Source organism: Electrona antarctica (genome assembly GCF_951216825.1).
Source record: "Electrona antarctica genome assembly, chromosome: 5".
Lineage (NCBI taxonomy): Eukaryota > Metazoa > Chordata > Actinopteri > Myctophiformes > Myctophidae > Electrona > Electrona antarctica.
This window is the reverse complement of record NC_136810.1, coordinates 22,438,438-22,456,642: the sequence shown is the minus strand read 5'-3', so window position 1 is coordinate 22,456,642 and position 18,205 is coordinate 22,438,438. Positions and strand designations below refer to the sequence as shown.

Sequence of the window (18,205 nt, the reverse complement as noted above, 5' to 3'; positions counted from 1 at the left end):
TGGTTTGATGTCGTTGATGATGTTGATTGATGCTTATTGGCAGCTGTTTATGCGTGGTCTGTTTGCTTTCCGCTGCCAGAGGGGTTTGGCGTTCCTTAACGCATTCATGACGGGAACGCATCTGTGTCGCCTTCTAGCTTTTAACCACTATTTTGAACTTCAGCTGTTGAGAAATAGCAGATCTACGAGCTTGTAGATCTGCTATTTTTGAAAAATTGTTAAAATGTGGCGCAAATCTTTTGAATATAATTCACAGTGAACATTTTTAACTCGTACCTTTGCTTCTTGGGAGGTCAGATGGGGGGTCCGAATACAGATAATTCTGGTGGTCCTTGACATAGGATTAGGATTTAGAAGCCTTTTAAAACAAATCTGCCTCAGATCTAAATGGGTTATGTGACCTGATTTGCTTTTTAAAGTTTCACCGTCAACAAAACTATTCTATTTGTGGCTCAATGATTTTATTATGGACATTCTTGTCAGGCCAAATCTCTTCAGATCTGCTGCCGTGTTGTAAATGCAGCAATCACACAACAGGATGAATGTTTGGTTTCAGAATTCATAATTTCAGAGTTAACTAAGGCTTGGTGTTCTTATAGTTGATAGTCCTATAGTGAGAGGGCCTGAACTATTTATTATAAAAATGAAAAGGAATGATAAATTAACTGTAGAAACTAACATTTTAAAAGGGAGACTAGAGTTCCAGGAGGAGGAAAGTTTTAATATGAGGCCTCTCTACCCAATGTATAACATACATTAACACATAATGCATCGCGATTCGGCCTCGCAGCAATGTCATATGTGACATCATTGATAATCAAAGCCTAAATATAATTAAGTAATGCATTATATTATTGAGGGCCGCTAGCCCCTCCTATATACAGGTTTAATGTTTGTTTTTCCGTCCGTAGACAAACATTAAAAACGCCATTGACAATAGACAGTTTGTTTTGTCCTTGTAAGATGATAAGTCTCACTTCACACAGGTGTGATTTTATTAATTATGATACTGTATGTTGTTCGGTATATCTGACTGCTTGAATTGAGCACTGAAGTCATGACGTCACTCGCTCATCCCCTGGTTCCAAGGGGTTCACGGAAATCATTTCTCAATGGAGAATAACATGGGGTGATCTTAAAATCATCTCATATAAGAATTGTGGTCCAAAAATAAACAAACTGTCTCAGCGATATTGTCAGGGAGGTGACTTTGTATCGTTTTACGACAGTCGGTGTCAGGATCTGCCGTCCGTGTGTTGTTTTTGTTGCTCTTGAGACTTATTCTGAAGTTATGCTATGGTGTTCTTGAATCTTATTTTGAAGTGATGCTTTGCGTTTCCTGTCCTCCTTTGTAGTCCTGCCTTGTCTCCAGATACGTGCTGGCCATTGGGAAATTCGGGACAACTCCCGAACGGCCAGTCCAGTCCAGGCCGGTCTGGGCCAGCCGTTTTTATTTTATTTTTTTAATATATATATATATATATATTTAATTTCGAAGATACACAATTATCTTTTAACAGCCTATATAATCATGTTGCTTTGTGACATAATAATGTTAATAACGCTCTCAGCCATCCTGGCTGCAGCGCAGCCTGCTGTAGGACCTAAAGTGACCTAAAATGCGCTTGCACGCCCTTGATTCGTCGGTGTTTCGTTTCGTCGGCATGCGGCCTCCGGCTGCTCGCCTCCTCAACTCCACTTCCCGGGCTGAATTATGGGCCCACCACGTCCCTGCTTGTCTCGCCTTCCCATTAGTTTTCACCTGTGTCTTGTTTCCCCCCAGCCAATCCGTGTTGATTTGATTTGAGTTCACCTGCGTCCTGTTAATCGTGTGCCTATTTAAGCCCTATGTTTGGTTGTGTTCTTTGTTGGATTATTGTCATGTAAACCTGAGTTCCAAGTCTGTTTGTTTGATGGTGTTGCTCTCCTGCAAACTTCTGTTAAAATTAACTTCCACTTGACTTCCACACTGCATAGACCAGGGGTGGGCAACTTTGACGATGGCGAGGTCTAATATATTTCCACATTCACTCCAGAGGGCCACAGTGCATATTAGGCTACTGTCGTAGCAAAAATAACCGATCTACAAGCTCAAAGCGCGCCGTGTTTTGAGCTTGTAGATCGGCTATTTTTGCTATATTTGAATTGAAAACCTGAATATTTTTTTGCTATTTTTGAATTGGAATCCTGAAAAGTAACCTTTTTATTGAATTTCAAATGCATTTAGTTATAGTTATGTTAACTTTATGAACTGTTAACATAACTACATTGGACACAAAAAGACAATAACATTTTAATACTAGTCATTAAGTACTAGTCATTTAATACTAGTCATGAATTAATTAAAGCAGGGTTGGAATTGTAACAGCTGAAATCAATACTATATCAGTATATTAACATGCGGGCCGCATTAAGTGAAGGTGGGGGCCGCATGTGGCCCCCGGGCGGCCACTTGCCCACCCCTGGCGTAGATGGAGGGTGGTATCTTTACGTCACGGCCTGTTAGCCCCGCACAAAGAGCGCAGAGGTGGTATACGCAGATGGAGGGTGGTTGCCGAGCGCTTCTCTCTCAGAGAGGAGATCGAGGAAGCAATCGTACGTGCGAAGGGTGTCACGTATGCACAGTGGTGGAAAGTAACAAAGTACATTTACTCAAGTAGGCCTATACTGTACTTTTTTTCTTTGAAGTATTTCCAAATTGATACGTTTACTGTCTTTGGCCATTGCACACAGGAGTAAGAGGCTCATAACTCACTTTTTTCTGGACTGCCTAAGAAAACAACTGACAGATTACAACTTGTCCAAAATGCAGCAGCCAGAGTTTTAACTAAAACTAAGATGAGAGAACATATTACTCCAGTTTTAGCTTCACTGCACTGGCTTCCGGTTGTTTTTAGGATTGATTTTAAAATAATTGTACTTGTTTATAAAGCTCTCAATGGTCTCGCACCTTCCTACCTACATGGCTGCCTGCCTAAATATGTCCCAAACCGCCCCCTAAGGTCTTCCACTGCTGGCCTGCTCGCTTTGCCTAAAAAAACTGGCAACTAAAAAATACGGGGAAGCAGCTTTTTGCTTCTACGGGCCGACGGCGTGGAACAAACTCCCACTGTACCTTCGACAGGCAGCCTCTGTAGACATTTTTAAAGCACAGCTCAAGACCCACTTCTACACTCTTGCTTTTAATTGATCTTTTAATTTTTTGTTATTCATGTCCTCACTGTATTGCATTACTGTTTTTTAATGTTTATGTCTTGCTTTTCTTTTCTTTTTTCTCCATTGCTCTGTAAAGCACATTTCATGTCATGAAAGGTGCTATACAAATAAAGTTTTATTATTATTATTATTATAATTGTGCTGAATGATTGTTCTATTATGCCTGGAAATTGGGTTAAAGTTTTGGAAATTCATTGGTGAAAATGTGTGGGCACCCTGGGCTCCATCTTGCGCCACCCCTTACCCCTTATCCCTAAACTTATTTTCAATTTTTTACTATTTTAAAACATTTAAAAATAGTTCAACTAGCCAATCTACTGTACATCGACACGTTGTTAGCTTGTAGATCGGCTATTTTTACTATTTTAAAATGTTTTAAAATAGTAAAAATGGCAAATAAGTTTAGGGATAAGGGGTAAGGGGGTGGCGCAAGATATAGGGCCCTGTCTTTCAGGTTGTTTCCTCCTGAAGGTGGGTGGTGGTCAACAACAACCGGTCAAGACACCACACAACATTATGGCATTGTAACATCCGGTTACGGATATTTGGCTCTTCAAAATAAGGGTTGAAAGCGGAAAAACCGTGGCAATGTGCGATACATAGATTCATTAATCCGGGTGGGCAGTGTCAGTGGTTCCCAAATGTTTTCATGTCAAGGACCCCCAAATTGACATGTATTAGCCCGTGGACCCCCATTTGAAAAATATATGCCAGGGACCCCCCACTTGAGAAGAATTGTATGGCTCTAGCAGTGATTCTCAACCGGATGCCCATTTAATGACATATCTCTGGGACCCCCAATTTATATTGTAAAATAAATGTAAATTTTACTGAGTGTGTACAAATGGAACCAAATGGACCCGTTAGGGTCCATTTGGTTCCTAACTGTCATCTAGCTGGGTACCCCCTGGAACTCCCTCAAGGACCCCGTGGGGGAACCACTGCTTTAGATAACATGTGACATATGAAACTAGGGGGTTTTCATGATTCTGAATCCATTCCAAGCATTACATTTGCACAAAAAACACTCCTTGGGCTAAAGACGGCCATGTGGTTAGAGTGTCCGCCCTGAGGTCAGGGGTTCGATCCCTGGCCCGGTCATACCAAAGTCCAAAATGGGACCCAATGCCTCCCTGCTTGGCACTCAGCATCAATAGATTTCTTTTGCCTTATATAGGATGTTAATGGTAAATATTGTCAGGGCGAAAATACAAAATGTAAACCGGAAGCAATCGTACGTGCGAAGGGTGTCACGTATGCACAGTGGTGGAAAGTAACAAAGTACATTTACTCAAGTAGGCCTATACTGTACTTTTTTTCTTTGAAGTATTTCCAAATTGATACGTTTACTGTCTTTGGCCATTGCACACAGGAGTAAGAGGCTCATAACTCACTTTTTTCTGGACTGCCTAAGAAAACAACTGACAGATTACAACTTGTCCAAAATGCAGCAGCCAGAGTTTTAACTAAAACTAAGATGAGAGAACATATTACTCCAGTTTTAGCTTCACTGCACTGGCTTCCGGTTGTTTTTAGGATTGATTTTAAAATAATTGTACTTGTTTATAAAGCTCTCAATGGTCTCGCACCTTCCTACCTACATGGCTGCCTGCCTAAATATGTCCCAAACCGCCCCCTAAGGTCTTCCACTGCTGGCCTGCTCGCTTTGCCTAAAAAAATGGCAACTAAAAAATACGGGGAAGCAGCTTTTTGAATGATTGTTCTATTATGCCTGGAAATTGGGTTAAAGTTTTGGAAATTCATTGGTGAAAATGTGTGGGCACCCTGGGCTCCATCTTGCGCCACCCCTTACCCCTTATCCCTAAACTTATTTTCAATTTTTTACTATTTTAAAACATTTAAAAATAGTTCAACTAGCCAATCTACTGTACATCGACACGTTGTTAGCTTGTAGATCGGCTATTTTTACTATTTTAAAATGTTTTAAAATAGTAAAAATGGCAAATAAGTTTAGGGATAAGGGGTAAGGGGGTGGCGCAAGATATAGGGCCCTGTCTTTCAGGTTGTTTCCACCTGAAGGTGGGTGGTGGTCAACAACAACCGGTCAAGACACCACACAACATTATGGCATTGTAACATCCGGTTACGGATATTTGGCTCTTCAAAATAAGGGTTGAAAGCGGAAAAAAACGTGGCAATGTGCGATACATAGATTCATTAATCCGGGTGGGCAGTGTCAGTGGTTCCCAAATGTTTTCATGTCAAGGACCCCCAAATTGACATGTATTAGCCCGTGGACCCCCATTTGAAAAATATGCCAGGGACCCCCCACTTGAGAAGAATTGTATGGCTCTAGCAGTGATTCTCAACCGGATGCCCATTTAATGACATCTCTGTGGGACCCCCAATTTATATTGTAAAATCAATGTTAATTTTACTCTGAGAGTGTACAAATGGAACCAAATGGACCCGTCAGGGTCCATTTGGTTCCATTTGTACACTCTCTGAGTTACAGACCCATAAGGGTCCATTTGGTTCCTAACTGTCATCTAGCTGGGTACCCCCTTGAGGGAACTCCCTCAAGGACCCCTGGGGGAACCACTGCTTTAAGTAACATGTGATATATGAAACTAGGGGGTTTTCATGATTCTGAATCCATTCCAAGCATTACGTTTTGCACAAAAAACACTCCTTGGGCTAAAAACGGCCATGTGGTTAAAGTGTCCGCCATGAAACTGGGAGGCCGGGGGTTCGATCCCCGGCCGGGTCATACCAAAGAAAATGGGACCCAATGCCTCCCTGCTTGGCACTCAGCATCAATAGATTTATTTTGCCTTAGGATGTTAATGGTAAATATTGTCAGGGCGAAAATACAAAATGTAAACCGTTTGTTTTAGGTGTCCTATAGGGTCCATAGAACAGAAAAAAACATGGTTTACAAGAATCTTCACGAAACTGGATTCTGCTACATAACTATACATACACTTTGCATTTAAAATATTTTTTATCCCATGATTTTGCAACCCATTTTTTCACCCAGTGTCAATTATCTAATGTAATCCTGGGCGCTACACTTCCTCTGCCAACCTGGGGGGACAGCAGACTGGCATCATGCTTCCTTCGATGCATGAGGAGTCCAAGCTGCTTCTTATCACCTGACAGGGGGGGATTTCCCCGGCCGGACGTAGCGCGTGGAAGGAACACGTTATTCCGACCAGTTTCTTTCCCCTCCATCAGGCGCCCCGGCTGGCCAGGGGGAGGCAGTATAGAGACCAGGATTACTGTATGTTTTTTTGTGAGGGTACCTAACCTAGGGGACACGGGGAGAACATGTGAGGGTACCTACCCTAGGGGACACGGGGAGAACATGTGAGGGTACCTACCCTAGGGGACACGGGGAGAACATGTGAGGGTACCTACCCTAGGGGACATGGGGAGAACATGGGAGGGTACCTACCCTAGGGGACACGGGGAGAACATGTGAGGGTACCTACCCTAGGGGTCATGGGGAGAACATGTGAGGGTACCTACCCTAGGGGACACGGGGAGAACATATGAGGGTACCTACCCTAGGGGACATGGGGAGAACATGTGAGGGTACCTACCCTAGGGGACACGGGGAGAACATGTGAGGGTACCTACCCTAGGACACGGGGAGAACATGTGAGGGTACCTACCCTAGGGGACACGGGGAGAACATGGGTACCTACCCTAGGGGACACGGGGAGAACATGTGAGGGTACCTACCCTAGGGGACACGGGGAGAACATGTGAGGGTACCTACCCTAGGACACGGGGAGAACATGTGAGGGTACCTACCCTAGGGGACACGGGGAGAACATGTGAGGGTACCTACCCTAGGGGACACGGGGAGAACATGAAAACTCCACACAGAAGGGTTAGTAACCCTTCTGTACATACACTATACTAAAACATAACCCTATACACTAATGCCAATCACAAGACAACAAGGGTCTCAATTTGTGCGACGCCTGACATCTGGTCACGGAGCCATGACTCATGGCTCCGTGGATGTCAGAGCGTCTTTCAGTTCATTTCCTGAGCTCTGTGGTGTCATGGCTCTGCGTCAACACCCAGACAATGAGGCTTTCCTTTCCTCCGTCCGGGGATGTATAAACACTTCCTTCCTTCCTGTTCCTTCCTGTTGTTCCTGTTCATGCCCCTTTTCTGATTGGCTGACGTTTATCTGCCTCTCTGTCGCGTCGCCGCGACAACACGGTGAAACGCAACGGAAGCGACTTCCTTAATTCCCACCGTTTGTAGATGAGTCACCGATTATACCATTAAAGGACCACTTCACCACTTTACAACATAATTTTCATATAATTGGTCCTCACAGGCACCTATAGGCTGATTAATTGATTGATTGAAAATTGTATTAACAGTTTGCAGAATTACAGTACATTTCAAGCACAAACTCAATACAAAGGCTGTTAACTGTGAGTGGACGACCCAATTAAGCATTACACTTGTTTACAACACGGTCCACCATGTTCAATTCATCAAAACATTTAGAGACGTACAAATAGACACTTCTATATAGACAAAGAACAGAACAGGAATTCATCATAATGGAGGTAAAAAGGGAAAAGAAACATATACAGCTGCTGAGCCAGCCCGCCGGCGTGCCGCAAGTTTGACTCCCAATCCCGACGGCCTTTGCCGCACGTCTTCTCCCCCCATCTCTCTCCCCATTTCCTGTCAGTCTAATTCCAACCTATCAATAAAGGCAGAAAAAGCCAAAAAAAACTGTCTGTCTCTCATGGGAGGCCTGTGGGCAGTTCAGAAACCCGTCCACCAGTGACATCATCGATGGGGATTGGGGAATTCAAGCTAATAGACACTGCAGGCTTTCTATTCCTGAAAAGTTGCAATGCGAAAATGGAAGCCATCATTCTCATGATAATAAAAACAGAGAGAGAGAGAGAGAGAGAGAGAGATAAGGAAGCAAATTACAAAATAATATCTGCCACCAAAAAACGTTTGTGCAATGACCACGTTCTGTACGGTATAATTAAGTCGTTGACAGCATTTCGATTGTTCACTTGAAAGAGTGTGTGCGTGTTTACTTTAAAAAAATAAAATGCTAAATATTCAGAGTTTTGCATATATATATACATTAAAAGGACATTCAAACACATTTTCAACACAATATCAATTCCATAAAAAATACGTTTAAAAGGGGAATTCCACTCATTTTCAACATTTTACTATGTCATTAATATACCTTAGAGCTGTTGTGTGGAAATAATACAAAGTCCCCCCATTCTGTGTTCAGTACATCTTGATGACATCATCAAGATGTACTTCACCATGATTTTTTTCAGGCACAAAAAGACACTGTAAAAGACATGTTATGAGCTACTTACTTCGAAAGCGCTCGTTATCAGTAAAGCAACGTGCTGCATGCCTCCTGCATTATGTGCAAATTCAAAACAGGTGGTACGCATGGGCTGTTGAGTGATAGTCAACGAGCACTCCCAAACATCCAACACATGTCTACGGTGGATTTTTATGAAACAAACACTTTGCAGATAGAAAGAGGATAATATTCAAGCTTTTCGTACAGCTGCAATGTTGGTGAGTTTGACGTTGTTTAATACAATCAGATAGGGACTTTTCTGTTTCGGATGAATGGGCTGTCAATGGGAAGTTGCACTATAGTTACCACCTTGCTGGCAAGATGGACCCGGTCTGCATATGGTCATAGATATGGCAGTCCCGTTGAGATATCTTGTACAAAAAAAACAAAAAAACAGTCCTGTTTGGTTGTGGGGTTGGCAGGTGTTCAGCTGAGCTGCTGTGTACACAGAGTGCTGTCATCACGCAGCGCCCGGCCGGCATATGTCTCTGTTTGTTCTCCAATGAAAGAACACCACACAGCTCATTACCCTTAAAAAGCCTGCTCCGTGCACGACGCCGCCACGTGCACACAACCACAGCCGATCCGCAAGCTCACGCCGCGTCCCGTCCGAGACGTGGCGTGAGCTTGCAGATCGGCTGTTTTCGGAGCACGAAATCTGGCGTTGGGATATACAGGAAGTGAGAGGGAAAATGTATCTTTATTTAGACCTATACGCACACACATACACACGTACACACATACACGCACGCACGCACGCACGCACGCACGCACGCACGCACGCACACACACACTCCATTCACTGCCCGGAATAATTCACTGTCCAAACAATATACCGGTATAGTCTCTTTCAAGTGAACAATCGGAATTCTGTCAAGGCCTAATACCTACAGATTATTGAATGGAAATTAAGTAGACATTGCACACAACGGTTTTTTTTGGTGGCAGATTACATTATTTGTAATTTGCTTCCTTATCTACATTCTGCTTTGCTTTTGTCATGTCTTTTTTTTTAGGCGTATGAGCGTCATGGCTTAACTTTACGTGATCGCTGCATTTACATTGTAAACGTGCACATAAACATTCAGATTTCAAATATAAAGTACACACCACGTGGGCCACACGTTAGACATTTGCTGGTACACCGATTAGCACTGCATGCATTCCACGTTGTTTATTAAAAGGCATTTTTATCCGAGCTGTTTTTTAGGTATTAAACTACGCGCCCCTATCGGTCGGGAGGAGTGCCAATAACAAACTAATTGGCGAATGCGCTCCTGGTGTGCAACTGTGAGTTTTCCCAACCGACCCTGTTTGAGAAATAGCGTGTGAAAACGTGTACGTCACCAAGAGGAGGGCGGCGTCTGAAAAGAGTGACGGTGGTATGTTTTTGTAAATATTGAGCTCGTTCTTGGCGATAACATAGTGAACAAACACCAGGATGGATAGAAAGAACGTCGGGCCCAAATACATTACAAGGACAAGGAAAATGTTGTGAACAAACACGGCTGTGCTTAGATACTTTGTTGAACGTTATGTCTCTGCGCCCGTGCGCCGATCCAAGCCATTCTACGTCTTTTGTAAACTCGTCAATCTGGGTTCCTTGATGCTGTCTCCATGCTGGAAAGCTGAAAATCTAATTCCGTTTTCTGGCTCATTCCCTCGACGTGACCTGCTGTGGCACTTATTTACTGAGCAAGTCTGCACCATTGTGAGGTCAGTTTAAAAAAAGAACGTATACAAGCACACTGGATAGTCGCTCAATGTAAACAAACCAGACAAGCCAACAAGTATGGCGGCCGGTACCACGTGACACATATGTTGACGCCCCCTCCAGGAGATTTTGGTACACACTATATAGCCGGGGCGCTTGGATAAAAAATGCCTTTTATTAAACAACGCGGAATGCAGCAATAGCTAATCGCTGTACCAGCAAATTTCCGTGGCACACGTGATGAGTACTTTATATTTGAAATCTGAATGTTTATGTACACGTTTCAATGTAAATGTAGCGATTGCTTAACACTGGCTTCAGTTGCGTCATGACAGTCAAGTTTCAGGGCTAGTGCCGTGGCACCAGTGGTGGAAAAAGTACTTGAACATTATAAGTAATAAAATAAGTCCTTCCTGAAATACAATTCCCATAAGGCTTTGGTCCACTGCTCCTCCTTGTGGATAGGGGAAGTAAGTGAGCCCTGTGTCCATGACATCAGAGACACTGGGCTCACTGCTAAAATCTAACATATCTAAAACCACATATTAACACACATAAAGACCCCCAGGATAGTGTTCTAAATCCTCTAAACGTCATTAACATATATATTTTTTGCAAAATGGGTGAAGTTTAAGGAGTATCTGCGTGTTGTGCATGAGATGTTGTGGTTTATGTGTCTTGTGTATATGCACGTGTATTGTGTATGCATGTGTAATTGTATGTGTGCATGCGTATTGTATATGCATGTGTAATTGTATGTGTGCATGTGTATTGTATATGCATGTGTAATTGTGTGTGCATGCATGCGCATTGTGTGTGCATGTGTAATTGTGTTTGCATGTGTAATTGTGTGCGCATGTGTAATTGTGTGCGCATGGACGACCACGTGTGCTCGTGGCCTGTGGGCATCACGTGCACGTGTCCCCCCCGTGCGGCTGACTGCTCACTGTATTGGTGAGTGTTTTCACATCAAGCTTAATGTCAAAACACTCAACAGGATGTTTGCCAGTAGAGTAGTCTGTCTGTCTGTCTGTCTGTCTGTCTGTCCGTCCGTCCGTCCGTCCAGAGCGCCTGCCTGCCTGCCTGTCCAGAGCCTGCTGCTTCTATACTGAATGGATATGCGTGTTGTTTCGCAGAATCATAATAAACAGCAACAATACAGTATACGTGGAATTCCGTTTGAATCAAAACACTGTTTTATCTGTCACACACACACACACACACACACACACACACACACACACACACACACTGACCAGGAAGTGCCCTTCGCTGGGTCCTGGTGTGTGTGTGTGTGTGTCACCCAGTGCTGCAGCGTGACACACAGGCCGTCCGGTACCAAGCGTGTGCTGCTTGCACATGTATGTATATACGTGTCTGTGACACATGTATGATGTGCGTGTCGGTGACACATGTATGATGTGCGTGTCGGTGACACATGTATGATGTGCGTGTCGGTGACAAATGTACGATGTGCGTGTCGGTGACACAAACATCATGTTTACTGTGTGTGAACCGAGAGTTTACCGTAATCTAATGAGCCACACTAAATGTCTTTGAAAAACAAAATAGCAGATCTACAAGACCATAATGCTGTGCACGTGTTTTTTAAAGATAAGCTACTTCAAAATCTCAAACTGCAGGTTCAGAAAGACCTCACAGACCTCGCAGACACTCAAAGCACTCAAGTGCTAAATGGTGTGTATAGTATAGTGTGGGGTCTCCCTAACCACTGGTGGTCCGTGGACATGCAGTGAGGGCCGTCGGGATCAGGAGTCGAACCCGCGGCACACTGCCAGACTGGACTATACCAGCCAAGGTGCCTGGACCGCTGAGCTACGGCCCAGGCCCCCACAGCACATTCTTACTCGGATCTCACTCACTCACCTGTTAGTCCAGTAAATAAAGTAAAAGATTCCTCTCAGGCTGGACAAATTTGGATTATTTTGGTTCTCAACTGATTCTGACAGGACATTAGGTCAACTAGCCAGGATAAAAAAAATCTACCATAATCTGCTGACTGCTAATACCCTAAATTTGCCTTAATCCAAGATGGCCCTGTTAATAACCTATTATAAGGCAATATTTTCTAAATTTCATTATGCTTTAAGTAGCATGTGACATGTCAAACTAGGGGGTTTTCATGATTCTGAATCCATTCCAAGCATTAGTTTTTTCATAATGACATTTTTAAAATATTATCTTATAATAGGTTGTCAATGGTGGCATCTTGGATTAATGCAAATTATTTGCAGTGAGCATGGGTAGATTTGTTTTTTAATCCTGGCTAGTAGACCATAATGTCCTGTCAGAATCAGGTGAGAAGCAAAATAATCCAAGTTTGTCCAACCTCTGCCATTTAAAGGACCACTTCACCACTTTTCTACCTATCTTCATATAATAGGTCCTCACTAATAATCATGAAAAAATGGCGCAATTTTTTTCTACTCTGTGTCTCATAGGAGGGCTATGGGCAGTTCAGAAACCGTCCTCCAGTGACATCATCGACGGGGAATACAAGCTAATAGAAACTGCAGGCTTTCTAGTCCTGAAAAGTTGCAATGCGAAATGGAAGCCATCGTTCTCACGATAATGAAAATCTAAACATTTTTGTAAAATAATCTTGTTTACAAAACAAATCTGCCTAATGATGATGTCACTGGAGGACGGTTTCTAAACTGCCCACATATGAGACAGAGACTGAGTAGAAAAACATTGTGCCATTTTATCATCATTATTATATGAAGATAGGTTGAAAAGTGGTGAAGTGGTCCTTTAATTATTGGACTATGTGTGCAGCGCCTGGAATCATGCAAGCCTGTCCTCCTCCCAGTCAATCGGCGTCTGCTCTCTCTAGGTGAAGGTTAGGCGCTGGCGGCGTATAGGTAAACCCCTTCGTATCCTCCTCATTCCGACATATAAATGTTTGCTCTGCAGTGACAGTATGTTTCTCATCCTCAGTGCAAGGACCCGTGTTCGAGTCCGAATGACACGGATAACAAAGGAAGTGTAAGGAACGCGAGTCTCTGAAGGAAATCCTTCTGAAATGGAAACCTCGTATCTCTCCACTCCATTCGCTGGTCTACAGGGAGAGGATAAGTGAATGGCCCTTTATTATAAGTGACTATTTCCCTTGCATAGCGTGGCTTCTAGGGACAGAGACTTTTAGTTGATTAACTGCCATAGAGCGTCACAGTCCTGCCTCCTTTCATGACGACGTGAGACCCAGAAGTGAATTCCCTGTTCATTTTCTCCATATAGGCTTTTCAAAAAGTATTTATTTAAAGACGTTTACGCCGCGGACAAAGCCAACTCAAGTCGTGACAAATCATGACAACAAACACACCATTTTGGACAGAATAAATAATTACAAAAAAAAAAAAAAAAGTGTTGTAACCTGCCGTTTTCTAATAGTTTGTTCGGCCCCGAAAAATTGTGTTTGTTGTCATGATTTGTCACAACTCGAGTTGGCTTTGTACGAGGCTCAAAAGGTCTTTAAATAAATACTTTTTGAAATGTCTGAGGAAAATGAACGGGGAATCATTTCCTGGGCCCTATAGGAGGCAGGACTGCGACACTCTATACAGTCTGTTTGTAGGTTCAAAGTTAACCCTATTCTAATATACTCACCTCAGTTGAAACCTACCTCCTGGAAGACGACGACTTAAAGGAAGAAAGATACTTTAAGTTAATCTTACCTGTTTACTTACCTCTAAGGGTGTAACGATACCTTTTAACAGCGATACGATACGTATCACGATACATGGTTGACGATACGATACATGGACGATGATGACGTGTCGAGTGACTCGCATGAATACAAATGAGTCTTGATTTCGTTCACCTGTTTGATTCCCATTGTTGCACATTCCTCCAAACAGCTGATTTTGATGACCAGAGCATTTTTTTAAATCTCATTCAAGATGACATCCGGACAATGTATTACTCATTTTAAACTTAATCAGCACGCTATAAAATATGTATCTGAATTCTGAAAACATTATAGCTTTAGAAATAAGCCACGTAGTAGCGAACATGCTGAGAGCTGGCCGTCTGTCTCTCACAAACGGACTAAATGGAGACGGGGAAAAAAAAGTAATGCTACTGACAGTTGATGTGCCACAGCATGGCTTTGAGCTGACAGGCCCTTTATGGCGTCAATCAATCATGTCACCTTGATTCAAGAGGCAGATACCGACCATGGGCTACAGGTTACAGGTTGTATAATAATAGCCTACAATAACGTGTGTACACATCTGTGAGGATTAAGTTATAGAATATAAAACATGTATGTCTTATGAGTCTTGACACCTAAAAAAACCTTAAATCATACATTTTCGGGGGCATGGCATGTCTACCTGCACAGCCTTTGTGATCTACTGGTAGATCGTGAAGTGATCTACCTTTTGGCCACCCCTGTGTGTATATGTTTGCGTAATCTATACTTTCCTCTTTAATCCATTGAGACCTGGAACGCATCCATGTCACGTTAGCGTTTAACCACATTAACCATTAACCCATTTTGGGGCGGGAACCCGTTTTGGTGTTTTAAACATTGTTATAATTTAGCTATTGAAAAATAGCAGATCTACAAGCTCATAGCGCGCCACCGAGTGGCGCGCTATGAACTTGTAGATCTGCTATTTTTGAAAAATCGTTAAAATGTGCCTCAAATCTTTCCGAAAATTGTCATGATTTAGAAAACATTTTTTTTTAATTTCGACGTCAGGCCTGAATGGGTTAATGACCGTATGCCTGTGCCTCTGTCTATTCCTGTCCCCTGTTGCTTACGTTGACATCCGTCATGACTCACTCATGCTTCCACTAGCAGCAGCAGCAGCGTAAACATAGCTCGGTGTGGCACCGTGCAGTTTATGTCAGTGGTTCCCAAAGTGGGGTCCCCAGCTAAATGATAGTTTGGAACTAAATGGACCCTTATGGGTCTGTAACTCTGAGAGTGTACAAATGTAAACACACATCAGGGTCCATTTGGTTCCATTTGTACACTCTCAGAGTTAAATTAACATTGATTTTAAAATATAATTTGGGGTCCCAGAGATAGAAATGCCATTAAATGGGGTCCGTAGCCTAATGCGTGTCGAACTGGGGTTCCTTGAAATTAAACGGGTTGAGAATCACTGCTAGAGCCGTAAAAGTCTTCTCTTATGGGGGTCCCTGGCATATGTTTTCAAATGGGGGTCCGCGGGCTGATTAGTGTCAATTTGGGCGTCCTTGACATGAAAAAGTTTGGGAACCACTGGTTTATGTGACAGGTAGAAACCTCATACTCATAGTGTCATACATTGTTACTCTTCACGATTCGAATTCAAAACTAGCAGATTGACAAGCTCAAAACATGCCCGCATCATGTGATGCTGTAGTATGGTTGAGTAGGGCGGTGGTTTTCAACCTTTTTCCTATCAAGGATATGTATTCGGCATTTAGACCACCGTTTGACGAGATTAAGCCTCTCAAGACCCACCGTTTACGAATATTTTGTTACCGTTGGATTCGATTTTGTCCACAATTCCATGCTGTATTGATGATGGTATCATTAGGAGAGATCTAAAGAGTTAAGTTTTAAAAAGACAAAAGAGTGGCCGCACACACTGATAGCCAAAGTGCCGATTATTTATTAGGATGCAGAGTATAGGAACCAACGTTTCGGCAGGTACAACTGCCTTCTTCAGGGTAGGATGGTATCATTAGGAGAGATAACAGGCAAATATTGATAAAAAACAAAACAAATTGACATTCTCTAATTGTGTAGACTCACTAATGTGAGCGAGAAATAGACGATGCAGTACCCGGAAATGGATTTATTTAATCAACTCACTTCCTTGTTTTCTGACAGTGCTGCAGCCCTGCAGCTGGCCAGACGCAGCCAGCGCAAACTTATGGAATACTTTTTTTGTTGTGTTTTGGGTCAATGTATTCATTTATGTTAGGTAGCCATGTAATAAGCGGGATAATATCTGGACTCCTAATATGCCATACATACTACATAGTGTTGTACAGTAAATAATTGTCGTATACATATTCTGAAGAAAACCTGGAGACTCAGTAATTGGGTCTTATGATCAAAATTAAGACAATTTTAATGGTCTGTAAAAACAGAAAAAAAGACAAAAAAGGGGGGCCACGGACCTAGTCTTTGCCACGGACTCATTTTGTCCGTCTTATTCGGACATGTTGATGAGTCCTGTGCATGATTGAGTGACAAAACATACGTACACGCATACTGTGCCACTGACAACATGCACACGCACGCACGCACGCACGCAGGCACGCACGCAGGCACGCACGCACGCACGCACACACGCACACACGCACACGCACACGCACACGCACACACATATACTCAAGTAAATAAAGAAATATACCACATTGTCACAAGTAAATGTCCTGTATTTAAAATATCAAAATCTCAGCAAATAGCATAGCAAGTCATTTTATGTTTGGTTGCACTCGGGTGTTGAGCTCTGGACAACAATTATATTTTTGTAATGTTCATAATGTTGCCTAATGTCTGAGGTGGGTGGGTCTTTCAGTAGCCTATACCTTCATGATGCTCAGTGACATCATAGAAGGTAGGTGGGTTTCCCTGCCCACATCCCTGTTTGTTTTTCTACAGCCAGGTGTTCGGGGGAATTCCACCCGTGTTTAGTGACAGTGTGACAGAGAAATAATATATGTATTTTTTTTTTTTTACCATTCTCACATGTTTTAGGAATATATTTAAAATAATACCCACATTTTTCACGGATTTTGCCCTCCTATGATAGGGCCCCCCCATGCTATCTATTTTTCTTTTTTTGTGAAAATGTCAATATAATTTGATGAGTATTGTTTGATGGAACATTTTACATTAGGTAAAATATACCTGGTGTGACAAAAAGGATGCTTAGTGTTCTATGGTTAAGGATTTAAGGATTATTTATCTCATCCTGAGCAACTTGTGTGAAGTGTGAGACGTGAATTAGGCAGAGCAAAGTAAACACTGTCTGGTCCATAAACAAGCTCAATAAATGTCCTGCAATCTTAAGTACACACACGACCTAATCTTTTACTGCCAGCACAATGTTAACAAACAGTCATTCTAGGGAACAATTACAGTGGAATTACTAGTGTCAAAGTCAATATCACGATTTATTTGATTGTGTGTGTGTGTTTTCTTTTTATTTCAGCCAGTTTAGTGTAGCAGTTGTTGTCCAGTATAGGATAAACTGTTTAGTGGAGATGTTCCGATACTTTATCGGTATCGGAAAAGTATCGGATCGGCCCTTATTTGGTCATATCGGTATCGGCAAATATGCCATTCTAACCAGCGATCCGACACAGGTGTAAGGGGTTGACACTATGGCAGGTAAATCAAATGTTGGGGCACGTGGAGTTTGCTTTTGAGTTGCCCAAACTGCAAGTGCACATTTGAGTGAGGAGTCTGCTATAAACATAACACGAGATATAATAATAATAATAATAATAATAATAGCTTGAATTTATATAGCGCCTTTCATGAACCCAAGGACGCTTTACAAAATGTACCAACAACAAACAAAAACTATATTCCATAAGCCTGAGAGAATAAGTCTTTTCAAGGCAGCCTTAAAATACATGACATGTTGTGAGCTTTTAGATCTGCTATAAAAAATAAAGATATGGTCATATATTTGCAAACAAAGCAACCTCTCTCTCTCTCTATTTAGTTTTTTCCATCAGGTTGTTTCCTGCCCCCCGCCCCCCTCCCTCCCCCTCTCTTCCTGCCCCCCCCCCCCCCCCCCCCCCCACACACACACACACACACACATCTCCTATCTTCAGCTGAGACAGGTTAAATAGCTGCTCTCAAAGTCAGACAGACAGACAGACAGAGTAGAGCGGGTACAACAGCAGCAGCTGTATGTGGTCAGAGGGGAAGTATACGTTAAAAA

At 42.6% G+C, this 18,205-nt stretch overlaps 1 protein-coding gene across 1 annotated transcript in view; it reads left to right on the top strand.

Moving 5' to 3' along the window:
• Nucleotides 1-18,205, top strand: part of pkp3a (plakophilin 3a) — a 486,421-nt gene that overhangs the window by 107,007 nt on the left and 361,209 nt on the right. The gene's annotated exons all lie outside the window — the stretch shown is intronic.